At 57.4% G+C, this 21,112-nt stretch overlaps 1 protein-coding gene across 1 annotated transcript in view; it reads left to right on the top strand.

The window, feature by feature from the left end:
* Positions 1-21,112, top strand: part of LOC140469503 (noelin-like) — a 54,981-nt gene that overhangs the window by 7,389 nt on the left and 26,480 nt on the right. The window lies entirely within an intron of this gene.

The raw sequence follows: 21,112 nt of genomic DNA, 5'->3' as shown, positions 1-21,112 counted from the left end.
GGCTGCAACATCCTCTGACAAACCGACCATGCCCAGTTTCCATGACAATACCGTGTCTTGAAAATTCAGTGCATGCTGAGATGCTGAAGTAATAAATTTTTCCAGATTCTGAATCGTACAGTAAATGCAGATTTCATTTTACACTTTGCTCAACCACACATGCTCACTGCGTACAGATCCCAGACACACTGTCACCAGGGGAGGGCTCCCCCACACACTGACTCTCACTGGGGGAGGGCTCCCACACACACTGACTCTCACTGGGGTACGACTCCCACACACACTGACTCTCACTGGGGTACAGCTCCCACACACACTGACTCTCACTGGGGTACAGCTCCCACACACACTGACTCTCACTGGGGTACAGCTCCCACACACACTGACTCTCACTGGGGGAGGGCTCCCACACACACTGACTCTCACTGGGGTACGACTCCCACACACACTGACTCTCACTGGGGTACAGCTCCCACACACACTGACTCTCACTGGGGTACGACTCCCACACACACTGACTCTCACTGGGGTACGACTCCCACACACACTGACTCTCACTGGGGTACAGCTCCCACACACACTGACTCTCACTGGGGTACAACTCCCACACCCACTGACTCACACTGGGGTACAACTCCCACACACACTGACTCACACTGGGGTACAACTCCCACACACACTGACCCTCACTGGGGTACAGCTCCCACACACACTGACTCTCACTGGGGTACAGCTCCCACACACACTGACTCACACTGGGGTACAACTCCCATACCCACTGACTCTCAATGGGGTACAACTCCCACACACACTGACTCACACTGGGGTACAACTCCCACACCCACTGACTCTCACTGGGGTACAGTCCCACACACACTGACTCACACTGGGGTACAGTCCCACACACACTGACTCACACTGGGGTACAACTCCCACACCCACTGACTCTCAATGGGGTACAACTCCCACACACACTGACTCTCACTGGGGTACAGCTCCCACACACACTGACTCTCACTGGGGTACAACTCCCACACACACTGACTCACACTGGGGTACAACTCCCACACACACTGACTCTCAATGGGGTACAACTCCCACACACACTGACTCTCACTGGGGTATGGCTCCCACACATGCACGGACTCTCACTGGGGTACAGCTCCCACACACACTGTCTCTCACTTGGGAAAGGATCACGCACACACTGACTCTCACTGGTTTCGGTCTCCCACACACACTGATTCTCACTGGGGTACAATCCCACACACACTGATTCTCACTGGGGTATTTCTCCCACACACACTGACTCTCATTGGGGTACAGGGTCCCACACAGTGTCTCTCACTGGGGTACAATACCACATACACTGACTCTCACTGGGGTATTGTCCCACACACATTGACTCTCACTGGGGTACGGCTCCCACACACACTGACTCTTACTGGGATACGGCTCCCAAACACACTGCCTCTCACTGGGGTACAGTCCCACACACACTGACTCTCACTGGGATACAGTCCCACACACACTGACTCTCACTGGGGTACGGCTCCCACACACACTGACTCTCACTGGGGTACGGCTCCCACACACACTGACTCTCACTGGGGTACAGCTCCCACACACACTGACTCTCACTGGGGTACAACTCCCACACTCACTGACTCACACTTGGGTACAACTCCCACACACACTGACTCTCACTGGGGTATGGCTCCCACACACACTGACTCTCACTGGGATATGGCTCCCACACACACTGACTCTCACTGGGGTACATCTCCCACACACACTGACACTCATTGGGGTACAGGGTCCCACACAGTGTCTCTCACTGGGGTACAATACCACATACACTGACTCTCAATGGGGTATTGTCCCACACACACTGACTGTCACTGGGGTACGGCTCCCACACACACTGACTCTCACTGGGATACGGCTCCCACACACACTGACTCTTACTGGGATACGGCTCCCAAACACACTGCCTCTCACTGGGGTACAGTCCCACACACACTGACTGTCACTGGGGTACGGCTCCCACACACACTGACTCTCACTGGGATACGGCTCCCACACACACTGACTCTCACTGGGATACAGTCCCACACACACTGACTCTCACTGGGGTACAGCTCCCACACACACTGACTCTCACTGGGGTACAGCTCCCACACACACTGACTCTCACTGGGGTACAGCTCCCACACACACTGACTCTCACTGGGGTACAACTCCCACACCCACTGACTCACACTGGGGTACAACTCCCACACACACTGACTCTCACTGGGGTGTGGCTCCCACACACACTGACTCTCACTGGGATATGGCTCCCACACACACTCACTCTCACTGGGGTACAGCTCCCACACACACTGATTCTCACTGGGGTACATCTCCCACACACACTGACTCTCACTGAAGTACAGTCCCACACACACTGACTCTCACTGGGGTACAATCCCACACACACTGACCCTCACTGGGGTACAGTCCCACACACACTGACTCTCACTGGGGTACAGCTCCCACACACACACTGACTCTCACTGGGGTACAGTCCCACACACATTGACTCTCACTGGGGTACGGCTGCCACACACACACTGACCCTCACTGGGGTACGGCTCCCACACACACTGACTCTCACTGGGGTACAGCTCCCCCACACACTGACTCTCAATGGGGTATAGCTCCCCCACACACTGACTCTCACTGGGGTACAGCTCCCCCACACACTGACTCTCACTGGGGTACAGCTCCCACATACACTGACTCTCACTGGGGTACAGCTCCCCCACACACTGACTCTCATTGGGGTATAGCTCCCCCACACACTGACCCTCACTGGGGTACAGGGTCCCACACAGTGTCTCTCACTGGGGTACAATACCACATACACTGACTCTCACTGGGGTACGGCTCCCACACACACACTGACCCTCACTGGGGTACAGCTCCCAAACACACTGCCTCTCACTGGGGTACAGTCCCACACACACTGACTCTCACTGGGGTATGGCTCCCACACACACTGACTCTCACTGGGATACGGCTCCCACACACACTGACTCTTACTGGGATACGGCTCCCAAACACACTGCCTCTCACTGGGGTACAGTCCCACACACACTGACTCTCACTGGGGTATGGCTCCCACACACACTGACTCTCACTGGGATATGGCTCCCACACACACTGACTCTCACTGGGGTACAGTCCCACACACACTGACTCTCACTGGGGTACGGCTCCCACACACACACTGACTCTCACTGGGGTATGGCTCCCACACACACTGACTCTCACTGGGGTACAGCTCCAACACACTGACTCTCACTGGGATATGGCTCCCACACACACTGACTCTCACTGGGGTACAGCTCCCACACACACTGACCCTCACTGGGGTACGGCGCCCACACACACTGACTCTCACTGGGGTACAGCTCCCACACACTGACTCTCACTGGGATATGGCTCCCACACACACTGACTCTCACTGGGGTACAGCTCCCACACACACAGACTCTCACTGGGGTACAGCTCCCACATACACTGACCCTCACTGGGGTACAGCTCCCACACACACTGACTCTCACTGGGGTAAACCCCCCCCCCCCCCCCCCCCATACACACTGCCTCTCACTGGGGTACAGACCCACACACACTGACTCTCACTGGGGTACAGCTCCCACACACACTGACTCTCACTGGGGTACCGTCCCACACACACTGACCCTCACTGGGGTACAGTCCCACACACACTGACTCTCACTGGGGTACGGCTCCCACACACACACTGACCCTCACTGGGGTACAGTCCCACACACACTAACTCTCACTGGGGTACAGCTCCCACACACAGACTGACTCTCACTGGGGTACAGTCCCACACACACTGACTCTCACTGGGGTACGGCTCCCACACACACTGACTCTCACTGGGGTACAGCTCCCCCACACACTGACTCTCACTGGGGTACAGCTCCCACATACACTGACTCTCACTGGGGTACAGCTCCCACACACACTGACTCTCACTGGGGTACAGCTCCCCCACACACTGACTCTCACTGGGGTACAGACCCACACACACTGACTCTCACTGGGGTACAGGGTCCTACACACACTGACTCTCACTGGGGTATAGCTCCCACACAAACTGACTCTCACTGGGGTACAGGGTCCCACACACACTGACTCTCACTGGGGTACACTCCCACACACACTGACTCTCCCTGGGGTACAGTCCCACACACACTGACTCTCCCTGGGGTACAGTCCCACACACACTGATTCTCACTGGGGTACAGTCCCACACACACTGACTCTCCCTGGGGTACACTCCCACACACACTGACTCTCCCTGGGGTACACTCCCACACACACTGACTCTCACTGGGGTACAGTCCCACACACACTGACTCTCACTGGGGTACAGTCCCACACACACTGACTCTCCCTGGGGTACACTCCCACACACACTGACTCTCACTAGGGTACAGCTCCCACACACACTGACTCTCCCTGGGGTACACTCCCACACACACTGACTCTCACTGGGGTACAGACCCACACACACTGACTCTCACTGGGGTACAGCTCCCACATACACTGACCCTCACTGGGGTACAGCTCCCCCACACACTGACTCTCACTGGGGTACAGCTCCCACATACACTGACCCTCACTGGGGTACAGCTCCCCCACACACTGACTCTCACTGGGGTAAACCCCCCCCACCCCCATACACACTGACTCTCACTGGGGTACAGACCCACACACACTGACTCTCACTGGGGTACAGCTCCCACATACACTGACCCTCACTGGGGTACAGCTCCCCCACACACTGACTCTCACTGGGGTAAACCCCCCCCACCCCCATACACACTGACTCTCACTGGGGTACAGACCCACACACACTGACTCTCCCTGGCGTACAGTCCCACACACACTGACTCTCCCTGGGGTACAGTCCCACACACACTGATTCTCACTGGGGTACAGTCCCACACACACTGACTCTCCCTGGGGTACACTCCCACACACACTGACTCTCCCTGGGGTACACTCCCACACACACTGACTCTCACTGGGGTACAGTCCCACACACACTGACTCTCACTGGGGTACAGTCCCACACACACTGACTCTCCCTGGGGTACACTCCCACACACACTGACTCTCACTAGGGTACAGCTCCCACACACACTGACTCTCCCTGGGGTACACTCCCACACACACTGACTCTCACTGGGGTACAGTCCCACACACACTGACTCTCACTGGGGTACAGACCCACACACACTGACTCTCACTGGGGTACAGCTCCCACACACACTGACTCTCACTGGGGTACCGTCCCACACACACTGACCCTCACTGGGGTACAGTCCCACACACACTGACTCTCACTGGGGTACGGCTCCCACACACACACTGACCCTCACTGGGGTACAGTCCACACACACTAACTCTCACTGGGGTACAGCTCCCACACACAGACTGACTCTCACTGGGGTACAGTCCCACACACACTGACTCTCACTGGGGTACGGCTCCCACACACACTGACTCTCACTGGGGTACAGCTCCCCCACACACTGACTCTCACTGGGGTACAGCTCCCACATACACTGACTCTCACTGGGGTACAGCTCCCACACACACTGACTCTCACTGGGGTACAGCTCCCCCACACACTGACTCTCACTGGGGTACAGACCCACACACACTGACTCTCACTGGGGTACAGGGTCCTACACACACTGACTCTCACTGGGGTATAGCTCCCACACAAACTGACTCTCACTGGGGTACAGGGTCCCACACACACTGACTCTCACTGGGGTACACTCCCACACACACTGACTCTCCCTGGGGTACAGTCCCACACACACTGACTCTCCCTGGGGTACAGTCCCACACACACTGATTCTCACTGGGGTACAGTCCCACACACACTGACTCTCCCTGGGGTACACTCCCACACACACTGACTCTCCCTGGGGTACACTCCCACACACACTGACTCTCACTGGGGTACAGTCCCACACACACTGACTCTCACTGGGGTACAGTCCCACACACACTGACTCTCCCTGGGGTACACTCCCACACACACTGACTCTCACTAGGGTACAGCTCCCACACACACTGACTCTCCCTGGGGTACACTCCCACACACACTGACTCTCACTGGGGTACAGTCCCACACACACTGACTCTCACTGGGGTACAGACCCACACACACTGACTCTCACTGGGGTACAGCTCCCACATACACTGACCCTCACTGGGGTACAGCTCCCCCACACACTGACTCTCACTGGGGTACAGCTCCCACATACACTGACCCTCACTGGGGTACAGCTCCCCCACACACTGACTCTCACTGGGGTAAACCCCCCCCACCCCCATACACACTGACTCTCACTGGGGTACAGACCCACACACACTGACTCTCACTGGGGTACAGCTCCCACATACACTGACCCTCACTGGGGTACAGCTCCCCCACACACTGACTCTCACTGGGGTACAGCTCCCACATACACTGACCCTCACTGGGGTACAGCTCCCCCACACACTGACTCTCACTGGGGTACAGACCCACACACACTGACTCTCACAGGGATACAGCTCCCACACACACTGACTCTCACTGGGGCACAGTCCCACACACACTGACTCTCACTTGCGTACAGACCCACACACACTGACTCTCACTGGGGTACAGCTCCCACACACACTGACTCTCACTGGGGTACAGTCCCACACACACTGACTCTCACTGGGGTACAGACCCACACACACTGACTCTCACTGGGGTACAGCTCCCACACACACTGACTCTCACTGGGGTACAGTCCCACACACACTGACTCTCACTGGGGTACACTCCCACACACACTGACTCTCACTGGGGTGCAGTCCCACACACACTGACTCTCACTGGGGTACAGGGTCCTACACACACTGACTCTCACTGGGGTACAGCTCCCCCACACACTGACTCTCACTGGGGTACAGCTCCCACATACACTGACTCTCACTGGGGTACAGCTCCCACACACTCTGACTCTCACTGGGTTACAGACCCACACACACTGACTCTCACTGGGGTACAGACCAACACACACTGACTGTCACTGGGGTACAGCTCCCCCACACACTGACTCTCACTGGGGTACAGACCCACACACACTGACTCTCACTGGGGTACAGCTCCCACACACACTGACTCTCACTGGGGTACGGCTCCCACACACACACTGACTCTCACTGGGGTACAGTCCCACACACATTGACTCTCACTGGGGTACGGCTGCCACACACACACTGACCCTCACTGGGGTACGGCTCCCACACACACTGACTCTCACTGGGGTACAGCTCCCCCACACACTGACTCTCACTGGGGTACGGCTCCCCCACACACTGACTCTCACTGGGGTACAGCTCCCACATACACTGACTCTCACTGGGGTACAGCTCCCCCACACACTGACTCTCATTGGGGTACAGCTCCCCCACACACTGACCCTCACTGGGGTACAGGGTCCCACACAGTGTCTCTCACTGGGGTACAATACCACATACACTGACTCTCACTGGGGTACGGCTCCCACACACACACTGACCCTCACTGGGGTACAGCTCCCACACACACTGACTCTCACTGGGGTACAGCTCCCAAACACACTGCCTCTCACTGGGGTACAGTCCCACACACACTGACTCTCACTGGGGTATGGCTCCCACACACACTGACTCTCACTGGGATACGGCTCCCACACACACTGACTCTTACTGGGATACGGCTCCCAAACACACTGCCTCTCACTGGGGTACAGTCCCACACACACTGACTCTCACTGGGGTATGGCTCCCACACACACTGACTCTCACTGGGATATGGCTCCCACACACACTGACTCTCACTGGGATATGGCTCCCACACACACTGACTCTCACTGGGGTACAGTCCCACACACACTGACTCTCACTGGGGTACGGCTCCCACACACACACTGACTCTCACTGGGGTACGGCTCCCACACACACTGACTCTCTCTGGGGTACAGCTCCCACACACTGACTCTCACTGGGATATGGCTCCCACACACACTGACTCTCACTGGGGTACAGCTCCCACACACACTGACCCTCACTGGGGTACGGCTCCCACACACACTGACTCTCACTGGGGTACAGCTCTCACACACTGACTCTCACTGGGATATGGCTCCCACACACACTGACTCTCACTGGGGTACAGCTCCCACACACACAGACTCTCACTGGGGTACAGCTCCCACATACACTGACCCTCACTGGGGTACAGCTCCCACACACACTGACTCTCACTGGGGTAAACCCCGCCCCCCCCCATACACACTGCCTCTCACTGGGGTACAGACCCACACACACTGACTCTCACTGGGGTACAGCTCCCACACACACTGACTCTCACTGGGGTACAGTCCCACACACACTGACCCTCACTGGGGTACAGTCCCACACACACTGACTCTCACTGGGGTACGGCTCCCACACACACACTGACCCTCACTGGGGTACAGTCCCCACACACACTAACTCTCACTGGGGTACAGCTCCCACACACAGACTGACTCTCACTGGGGTACAGTCCCACACACACTGACTCTCACTGGGGTACGGCTCCCACACACACTGACTCTCACTGGGGTACAGCTCCCCCACACACTGACTCTCACTGGGGTACAGCTCCCACATACACTGACTCTCACTGGGGTACAGCTCCCACACACACTGACTCTCACTGGGGTACAGCTCCCCCACTCACTGACTCTCACTGGGGTACAGACCCACACACACTGACTCTCGCTGGGGTACAGGGTCCTACACACACTGACTCTCACTGGGGTATAGCTCCCACACAAACTGACTCTCACTGGGGTACAGGGTCCCACACACACTGACTCTCACTGGGGTACACTCCCACACACACTGACTCTCCCTGGGGTACAGTCCCACACACACTGACTCTCCCTGGGGTACAGTCCCACACACACTGACTCTCACTGGGGTACAGTCCCACACACACTGACTCTCCCTGGGGTACACTCCCACACACACTGACTCTCCCTGGGGTACACTCCCACACACACTGACTCTCACTGGGGTACAGTCCCACACACACTGACTCTCACTGGGGTACACTCCCACACACACTGACTCTCCCTGGGGTACACTCCCACACACACTGACTCTCACTAGGGTACAGCTCCCACACACACTGACTCTCCCTGGGGTACACTCCCACACACACTGACTCTCACTGGGGTACAGTCCCACACACACTGACTCTCACTGGGGTACAGACCCACACACACTGACTCTCACTGGGGTACAGCTCCCCCACACACTGACTCTCACTGGGGCACAGTCCTACACACACTGACTCTCACTGGGGTACAGACCCACACACACTGACTCTCACTGGGGTACAGCTCCCACACACACTGACTCTCACTGGGGTACAGACCCACACACACTGACTCTCACTGGCGTACAGCTCCCACACACACTGACTCTCACTGGGGTACAGCTCCCACACACACTGACTCTCACTGGGGTACAGACCCACACACACTGACTCTCACTGGGGTACAGCTCCCACACACACTGAATCTCACTGGGGTACAGTCCCACACACACTGACTCTCACTGGGGTATAGTCCCACACACACTGACTCTCCCTGGGGTACAGTCCCACACACACTGACTCTCACTGGGGTACAGCTCCCACATACACTGACCCTCACTGGGGTACAGCTCCCCCACACACTGACTCTCACTGGGGTACAGCTCCCACATACACTGACCCTCACTGGGGTACAGTCCCACACACACTGACTCTCACTGGGGTACAGTCCCACACACACTGACTCTCCCTGGGGTACAGTCCCACACACACTGACTCTCACTGGGGTACACTCCCACACACACTGACTCTCCCTGGGGTACAGACCCACACACACTGACTCTCACAGGGATACAGCTCCCACACACACTGACTCTCACTGGGGCACAGTCCCACACACACTGACTCTCACTTGCGTACAGACCCACACACACTGACTCTCACTGGGGTACAGCTCCCACACACACTGACTCTCACTGGGGTACAGTCCCACACACACTGACTCTCACTGGGGTACAGACCCACACACACTGACTCTCACTGGGGTACAGCTCCCACACACACTGACTCTCACTGGGGTACAGTCCCACACACACTGACTCTCACTGGGGTACAGTCCCACACACACTGACTCTCCCTGGGGTACAGTCCCACACACACTGACTCTCACTGGGGTACACTCCCACACACACTGACTCTCCCTGGGGTACAGTCCCACACACACTGACTCTCCCTGGGGTACACTCCCACACACACTGACTCTCACTGGGGTGCAGTCCCACACACACTGACTCTCACTGGGGTACAGGGTCCTACACACACTGACTCTCACTGGGGTACAGCTCCCCCACACACTGACTCTCACTGGGGTACAGCTCCCACATACACTGACTCTCACTGGGGTACAGCTCCCACACACTCTGACTCTCACTGGGTTACAGACCCACACACACTGACTCTCACTGGGGTACAGACCAACACACACTGACTGTCACTGGGGTACAGCTCCCCCACACACTGACTCTCACTGGGGTACAGACCCACACACACTGACTCTCACTGGGGTACAGCTCCCACACACACTGACTCTCACTGGGGTACAGCTCCCCCACACACTGACTCTCACTGGGGTACAGACCCACACACACTGACTCTCACTGGGGTACAGCTCCCACATACACTGACCCTCACTGGGGTACAGCTCCCCCACACACTGACTCTCACTGGGGTCAACCCCCCCCCCCCCCATACACACTGACTCTCACTGGGGTACAGACTCACACATACACTGACCCTCACTGGGGTACAGCTCCCCCACACACTGACTCTCACTGGGGTACAGCTCCCACATACACTGACCCTCACTGGGGTACAGCTCCCCCACACACTGACTCTCCCTGGGGTACAGTCCCACACACACTGACTCTCACTGGGGTACACTCCCACACACACTGACTCTCCCTGGGGTACAGTCCCTCACACACTGACTCTCCCTGGGGTACAGTCCCACACACACTGACTCTCACTGGGGAACAGCTCCCACACACACTGACTCTCACTGGGGTACAGTCCCACACACACTGACTCTCACTGGGGTACAGTCCCTCACACACTGACTCTCCCTGGGGTACAGTCCCACACACACTGACTCTCACTGGGGTACAGTCCTACACACACTGACTCTCCCTGGGGTACAGTCCCACACACACTGACTCTCCCTGGGGTACACTCCCACACACACTGACTCTCACTGGGGTACGGTCCCACACACACTGACTCTCACTGGGGTACGGTCCCACACACACTGACTCTCACTGGGGTACAGTCCCACACACACTGACTCTCACTGGGGTACAGACCCACACACACTGACTCTCACTGGGGTACAGCTCCCACATACACTGACCCTCACTGGGGTACAGCTCCCCCACACACTGACTCTCACTGGGGTACAGCTCCCACATACACTGACCCTCACTGGGGTACAGCTCCCCCACACACTGACTCTCACTGGGGTAAACCCCCCCCACCCCCATACACACTGACTCTCACTGGGGTACAGACCCACACACACTGACTCTCACTGGGGTACAGCTCCCACATACACTGACCCTCACTGGGGTACAGCTCCCCCACACACTGACTCTCACTGGGGTACAGCTCCCACATACACTGACCCTCACTGGGGTACAGCTCCCCCACACACTGACTCTCACTGGGGTACAGACCCACACACACTGACTCTCACAGGGATACAGCTCCCACACACACTGACTCTCACTGGGGCACAGTCCCACACACACTGACTCTCACTTGCGTACAGACCCACACACACTGACTCTCACTGGGGTACAGCTCCCACACACACTGACTCTCACTGGGGTACAGTCCCACACACACTGACTCTCACTGGGGTACAGACCCACACACACTGACTCTCACTGGGGTACAGCTCCCACACACACTGACTCTCACTGGGGTACAGTCCCACACACACTGACTCTCACTGGGGTACACTCCCACACACACTGACTCTCACTGGGGTGCAGTCCCACACACACTGACTCTCACTGGGGTACAGGGTCCTACACACACTGACTCTCACTGGGGTACAGCTCCCCCACACACTGACTCTCACTGGGGTACAGCTCCCACATACACTGACTCTCACTGGGGTACAGCTCCCACACACTCTGACTCTCACTGGGTTACAGACCCACACACACTGACTCTCACTGGGGTACAGACCAACACACACTGACTGTCACTGGGGTACAGCTCCCCCACACACTGACTCTCACTGGGGTACAGACCCACACACACTGACTCTCACTGGGGTACAGCTCCCACACACACTGACTCTCACTGGGGTACGGCTCCCACACACACACTGACTCTCACTGGGGTACAGTCCCACACACATTGACTCTCACTGGGGTACGGCTGCCACACATACACTGACCCTCACTGGGGTACGGCTCCCACACACACTGACTCTCACTGGGGTACAGCTCCCCCACACACTGACTCTCACTGGGGTACGGCTCCCCCACACACTGACTCTCACTGGGGTACAGCTCCCACATACACTGACTCTCACTGGGGTACAGCTCCCCCACACACTGACTCTCATTGGGGTACAGCTCCCCCACACACTGACCCTCACTGGGGTACAGGGTCCCACACAGTGTCTCTCACTGGGGTACAATACCACATACACTGACTCTCACTGGGGTACGGCTCCCACACACACACTGACCCTCACTGGGGTACAGCTCCCACACACACTGACTCTCACTGGGGTACAGCTCCCAAACACACTGCCTCTCACTGGGGTACAGTCCCACACACACTGACTCTCACTGGGGTATGGCTCCCACACACACTGACTCTCACTGGGATACGGCTCCCACACACACTGACTCTTACTGGGATACGGCTCCCAAACACACTGCCTCTCACTGGGGTACAGTCCCACACACACTGACTCTCACTGGGGTATGGCTCCCACACACACTGACTCTCACTGGGATATGGCTCCCACACACACTGACTCTCACTGGGGTACAGTCCCACACACACTGACTCTCACTGGGGTACGGCTCCCACACACACACTGACTCTCACTGGGGTACGGCTCCCACACACACTGACTCTCTCTGGGGTACAGCTCCCACACACTGACTCTCACTGGGATATGGCTCCCACACACACTGACTCTCACTGGGGTACAGCTCCCACACACACTGACCCTCACTGGGGTACGGCTCCCACACACACTGACTCTCACTGGGGTACAGCTCTCACACACTGACTCTCACTGGGATATGGCTCCCACACACACTGACTCTCACTGGGGTACAGCTCCCACACACACAGACTCTCACTGGGGTACAGCTCCCACATACACTGACCCTCACTGGGGTACAGCTCCCACACACACTGACTCTCACTGGGGTAAACCCCGCCCCCCCCCATACACACTGCCTCTCACTGGGGTACAGACCCACACACACTGACTCTCACTGGGGTACAGCTCCCACACACACTGACTCTCACTGGGGTACAGTCCCACACACACTGACCCTCACTGGGGTACAGTCCCACACACACTGACTCTCACTGGGGTACGGCTCCCACACACACACTGACCCTCACTGGGGTACAGTCCCCACACACACTAACTCTCACTGGGGTACAGCTCCCACACACAGACTGACTCTCACTGGGGTACAGTCCCACACACACTGACTCTCACTGGGGTACGGCTCCCACACACACTGACTCTCACTGGGGTACAGCTCCCCCACACACTGACTCTCACTGGGGTACAGCTCCCACATACACTGACTCTCACTGGGGTACAGCTCCCACACACACTGACTCTCACTGGGGTACAGCTCCCCCACTCACTGACTCTCACTGGGGTACAGACCCACACACACTGACTCTCGCTGGGGTACAGGGTCCTACACACACTGACTCTCACTGGGGTATAGCTCCCACACAAACTGACTCTCACTGGGGTACAGGGTCCCACACACACTGACTCTCACTGGGGTACACTCCCACACACACTGACTCTCCCTGGGGTACAGTCCCACACACACTGACTCTCCCTGGGGTACAGTCCCACACACACTGACTCTCACTGGGGTACAGTCCCACACACACTGACTCTCCCTGGGGTACACTCCCACACACACTGACTCTCCCTGGGGTACACTCCCACACACACTGACTCTCACTGGGGTACAGTCCCACACACACTGACTCTCACTGGGGTACACTCCCACACACACTGACTCTCCCTGGGGTACACTCCCACACACACTGACTCTCACTAGGGTACAGCTCCCACACACACTGACTCTCCCTGGGGTACACTCCCACACACACTGACTCTCACTGGGGTACAGTCCCACACACACTGACTCTCACTGGGGTACAGACCCACACACACTGACTCTCACTGGGGTACAGCTCCCCCACACACTGACTCTCACTGGGGCACAGTCCTACACACACTGACTCTCACTGGGGTACAGACCCACACACACTGACTCTCACTGGGGTACAGCTCCCACACACACTGACTCTCACTGGGGTACAGACCCACACACACTGACTCTCACTGGCGTACAGCTCCCACACACACTGACTCTCACTGGGGTACAGCTCCCACACACACTGACTCTCACTGGGGTACAGACCCACACACACTGACTCTCACTGGGGTACAGCTCCCACACACACTGAATCTCACTGGGGTACAGTCCCACACACACTGACTCTCACTGGGGTATAGTCCCACACACACTGACTCTCCCTGGGGTACAGTCCCACACACACTGACTCTCACTGGGGTACAGCTCCCACATACACTGACCCTCACTGGGGTACAGCTCCCCCACACACTGACTCTCACTGGGGTACAGCTCCCACATACACTGACCCTCACTGGGGTACAGTCCCACACACACTGACTCTCACTGGGGTACAGTCCCACACACACTGACTCTCCCTGGGGTACAGTCCCACACACACTGACTCTCACTGGGGTACACTCCCACACACACTGACTCTCCCTGGGGTACAGACCCACACACACTGACTCTCACAGGGATACAGCTCCCACACACACTGACTCTCACTGGGGCACAGTCCCACACACACTGACTCTCACTTGCGTACAGACCCACACACACTGACTCTCACTGGGGTACAGCTCCCACACACACTGACTCTCACTGGGGTACAGTCCCACACACACTGACTCTCACTGGGGTACAGACCCACACACACTGACTCTCACTGGGGTACAGCTCCCACACACACTGACTCTCACTGGGGTACAGTCCCACACACACTGACTCTCACTGGGGTACAGTCCCACACACACTGACTCTCCCTGGGGTACAGTCCCACACACACTGACTCTCACTGGGGTACACTCCCACACACACTGACTCTCCCTGGGGTACAGTCCCACACACACTGACTCTCCCTGGGGTACACTCCCACACACACTGACTCTCACTGGGGTGCAGTCCCACACACACTGACTCTCACTGGGGTACAGGGTCCTACACACACTGACTCTCACTGGGGTACAGCTCCCCCACACACTGACTCTCACTGGGGTACAGCTCCCACATACACTGACTCTCACTGGGGTACAGCTCCCACACACTCTGACTCTCACTGGGTTACAGACCCACACACACTGACTCTCACTGGGGTACAGACCAACACACACTGACTGTCACTGGGGTACAGCTCCCCCACACACTGACTCTCACTGGGGTACAGACCCACACACACTGACTCTCACTGGGGTACAGCTCCCACACACACTGACTCTCACTGGGGTACAGCTCCCCCACACACTGACTCTCACTGGGGTACAGACCCACACACACTGACTCTCACTGGGGTACAGCTCCCACATACACTGACCCTCACTGGGGTACAGCTCCCCCACACACTGACTCTCACTGGGGTCAACCCCCCCCCCCCCCATACACACTGACTCTCACTGGGGTACAGACTCACACATACACTGACCCTCACTGGGGTACAGCTCCCCCACACACTGACTCTCACTGGGGTACAGCTCCCACATACACTGACCCTCACTGGGGTACAGCTCCCCCACACACTGACTCTCCCTGGGGTACAGTCCCACACACACTGACTCTCACTGGGGTACACTCCCACACACACTGACTCTCCCTGGGGTACAGTCCCTCACACACTGACTCTCCCTGGGGTACAGTCCCACACACACTGACTCTCACTGGGGAACAGCTCCCACACACACTGACTCTCACTGGGGTACAGTCCCACACACACTGACTCTCACTGGGGTACAGTCCCTCACACACTGACTCTCCCTGGGGTACAGTCCCACACACACTGACTCTCACTGGGGTACAGTCCTACACACACTGACTCTCCCTGGGGTACAGTCCCACACACACTGACTCTCCCTGGGGTACACTCCCACACACACTGACTCTCACTGGGGTACGGTCCCACACACACTGACTCTCACTGGGGTACGGTCCCACACACACTGACTCTCACTGGGGTACAGTCCCACACACACTGACTCTCACTGGGGTACAGCTCCCACACACACTGACTCTCACTGGGGTACACTCCCACACACACTGACTCTCACTGAGGTACAGTCCCACACACACTGACTCTCACTGGGGTACAGTCCCACACACATTGACTCTCACTGGGGTACGGCTGCCACACATACACTGACCCTCACTGGGGTACGGCTCCCACACACACTGACTCTCACTGGGGTACAGCTCCCCCACACACTGACTCTCACTGGGGTACGGCTCCCCCACACACTGACTCTCACTGGGGTACAGCTCCCACATACACTGACTCTCACTGGGGTACAGCTCCCCCACACACTGACTCTCATTGGGGTACAGCTCCCCCACACACTGACCCTCACTGGGGTACAGGGTCCCACACAGTGTCTCTCACTGGGGTACAATACCACATACACTGACTCTCACTGGGGTACGGCTCCCACACACACACTGACCCTCACTGGGGTACAGCTCCCACACACACTGACTCTCACTGGGGTACAGCTCCCAAACACACTGCCTCTCACTGGGGTACAGTCCCACACACACTGACTCTCACTGGGGTATGGCTCCCACACACACTGACTCTCACTGGGATACGGCTCCCACACACACTGACTCTTACTGGGATACGGCTCCCAAACACACTGCCTCTCACTGGGGTACAGTCCCACACACACTGACTCTCACTGGGGTATGGCTCCCACACACACTGACTCTCACTGGGATATGGCTCCCACACACACTGACTCTCACTGGGGTACAGTCCCACACACACTGACTCTCACTGGGGTACGGCTCCCACACACACACTGACTCTCACTGGGGTACGGCTCCCACACACACTGACTCTCTCTGGGGTACAGCTCCCACACACTGACTCTCACTGGGATATGGCTCCCACACACACTGACTCTCACTGGGGTACAGCTCCCACACACACTGACCCTCACTGGGGTACGGCTCCCACACACACTGACTCTCACTGGGGTACAGCTCTCACACACTGACTCTCACTGGGATATGGCTCCCACACACACTGACTCTCACTGGGGTACAGCTCCCACACACACAGACTCTCACTGGGGTACAGCTCCCACATACACTGACCCTCACTGGGGTACAGCTCCCACACACACTGACTCTCACTGGGGTAAACCCCGCCCCCCCCCATACACACTGCCTCTCACTGGGGTACAGACCCACACACACTGACTCTCACTGGGGTACAGCTCCCACACACACTGACTCTCACTGGGGTACAGTCCCACACACACTGACCCTCACTGGGGTACAGTCCCACACACACTGACTCTCACTGGGGTACGGCTCCCACACACACACTGACCCTCACTGGGGTACAGTCCCCACACACACTAACTCTCACTGGGGTACAGCTCCCACACACAGACTGACTCTCACTGGGGTACAGTCCCACACACACTGACTCTCACTGGGGTACGGCTCCCACACACACTGACTCTCACTGGGGTACAGCTCCCCCACACACTGACTCTCACTGGGGTACAGCTCCCACATACACTGACTCTCACTGGGGTACAGCTCCCACACACACTGACTCTCACTGGGGTACAGCTCCCCCACTCACTGACTCTCACTGGGGTACAGACCCACACACACTGACTCTCGCTGGGGTACAGGGTCCTACACACACTGACTCTCACTGGGGTATAGCTCCCACACAAACTGACTCTCACTGGGGTACAGGGTCCCACACACACTGACTCTCACTGGGGTACACTCCCACACACACTGACTCTCCCTGGGGTACAGTCCCACACACACTGACTCTCCCTGGGGTACAGTCCCACACACACTGACTCTCACTGGGGTACAGTCCCACACACACTGACTCTCCCTGGGGTACACTCCCACACACACTGACTCTCCCTGGGGTACACTCCCACACACACTGACTCTCACTGGGGTACAGTCCCACACACACTGACTCTCACTGGGGTACACTCCCACACACACTGACTCTCCCTGGGGTACACTCCCACACACACTGACTCTCACTAGGGTACAGCTCCCACACACACTGACTCTCCCTGGGGTACACTCCCACACACACTGACTCTCACTGGGGTACAGTCCCACACACACTGACTCTCACTGGGGTACAGACCCACACACACTGACTCTCACTGGGGTACAGCTCCCCCACACACTGACTCTCACTGGGGCACAGTCCTACACACACTGACTCTCACTGGGGTACAGACCCACACACACTGACTCTCACTGGGGTACAGCTCCCACACACACTGACTCTCACTGGGGTACAGACCCACACACACTGACTCTCACTGGCGTACAGCTCCCACACACACTGACTCTCACTGGGGTACAGCTCCCACACACACTGACTCTCACTGGGGTACAGACCCACACACACTGACTCTCACTGGGGTACAGCTCCCACACACACTGAATCTCACTGGGGTACAGTCCCACACACACTGACTCTCACTGGGGTATAGTCCCACACACACTGACTCTCCCTGGGGTACAGTCCCACACACACTGACTCTCACTGGGGTACAGCTCCCACATACACTGACCCTCACTGGGGTACAGCTCCCCCACACACTGACTCTCACTGGGGTACAGCTCCCACATACACTGACCCTCACTGGGGTACAGTCCCACACACACTGACTCTCACTGGGGTACAGTCCCACACACACTGACTCTCCCTGGGGTACAGTCCCACACACACTGACTCTCACTGGGGTACACTCCCACACACACTGACTCTCCCTGGGGTACAGACCCACACACACTGACTCTCACAGGGATACAGCTCCCACACACACTGACTCTCACTGGGGCACAGTCCCACACACACTGACTCTCACTTGCGTACAGACCCACACACACTGACTCTCACTGGGGTACAGCTCCCACACACACTGACTCTCACTGGGGTACAGTCCCACACACACTGACTCTCACTGGGGTACAGACCCACACACACTGACTCTCACTGGGGTACAGCTCCCACACACACTGACTCTCACTGGGGTACAGTCCCACACACACTGACTCTCACTGGGGTACAGTCCCACACACACTGACTCTCCCTGGGGTACAGTCCCACACACACTGACTCTCACTGGGGTACACTCCCACACACACTGACTCTCCCTGGGGTACAGTCCCACACACACTGACTCTCCCTGGGGTACACTCCCACACACACTGACTCTCACTGGGGTGCAGTCCCACACACACTGACTCTCACTGGGGTACAGGGTCCTACACACACTGACTCTCACTGGGGTACAGCTCCCCCACACACTGACTCTCACTGGGGTACAGCTCCCACATACACTGACTCTCACTGGGGTACAGCTCCCACACACTCTGACTCTCACTGGGTTACAGACCCACACACACTGACTCTCACTGGGGTACAGACCAACACACACTGACTGTCACTGGGGTACAGCTCCCCCACACACTGACTCTCACTGGGGTACAGACCCACACACACTGACTCTCACTGGGGTACAGCTCCCACACACACTGACTCTCACTGGGGTACAGCTCCCCCACACACTGACTCTCACTGGGGTACAGACCCACACACACTGACTCTCACTGGGGTACAGCTCCCACATACACTGACCCTCACTGGGGTACAGCTCCCCCACACACTGACTCTCACTGGGGTCAACCCCCCCCCCCCCCATACACACTGACTCTCACTGGGGTACAGACTCACACATACACTGACCCTCACTGGGGTACAGCTCCCCCACACACTGACTCTCACTGGGGTACAGCTCCCACATACACTGACCCTCACTGGGGTACAGCTCCCCCACACACTGACTCTCCCTGGGGTACAGTCCCACACACACTGACTCTCACTGGGGTACACTCCCACACACACTGACTCTCCCTGGGGTACAGTCCCTCACACACTGACTCTCCCTGGGGTACAGTCCCACACACACTGACTCTCACTGGGGAACAGCTCCCACACACACTGACTCTCACTGGGGTACAGTCCCACACACACTGACTCTCACTGGGGTACAGTCCCTCACACACTGACTCTCCCTGGGGTACAGTCCCACACACACTGACTCTCACTGGGGTACAGTCCTACACACACTGACTCTCCCTGGGGTACAGTCCCACACACACTGACTCTCCCTGGGGTACACTCCCACACACACTGACTCTCACTGGGGTACGGTCCCACACACACTGACTCTCACTGGGGTACGGTCCCACACACACTGACTCTCAC

The sequence above is a fragment of the Chiloscyllium punctatum genome, chromosome 49, assembly GCF_047496795.1.
Source record: "Chiloscyllium punctatum isolate Juve2018m chromosome 49, sChiPun1.3, whole genome shotgun sequence".
NCBI lineage: Eukaryota > Metazoa > Chordata > Chondrichthyes > Orectolobiformes > Hemiscylliidae > Chiloscyllium > Chiloscyllium punctatum.
The sequence above is the reverse complement of the archived record's forward strand: the minus strand, read 5'-3'. Positions and strand labels throughout refer to the sequence as shown.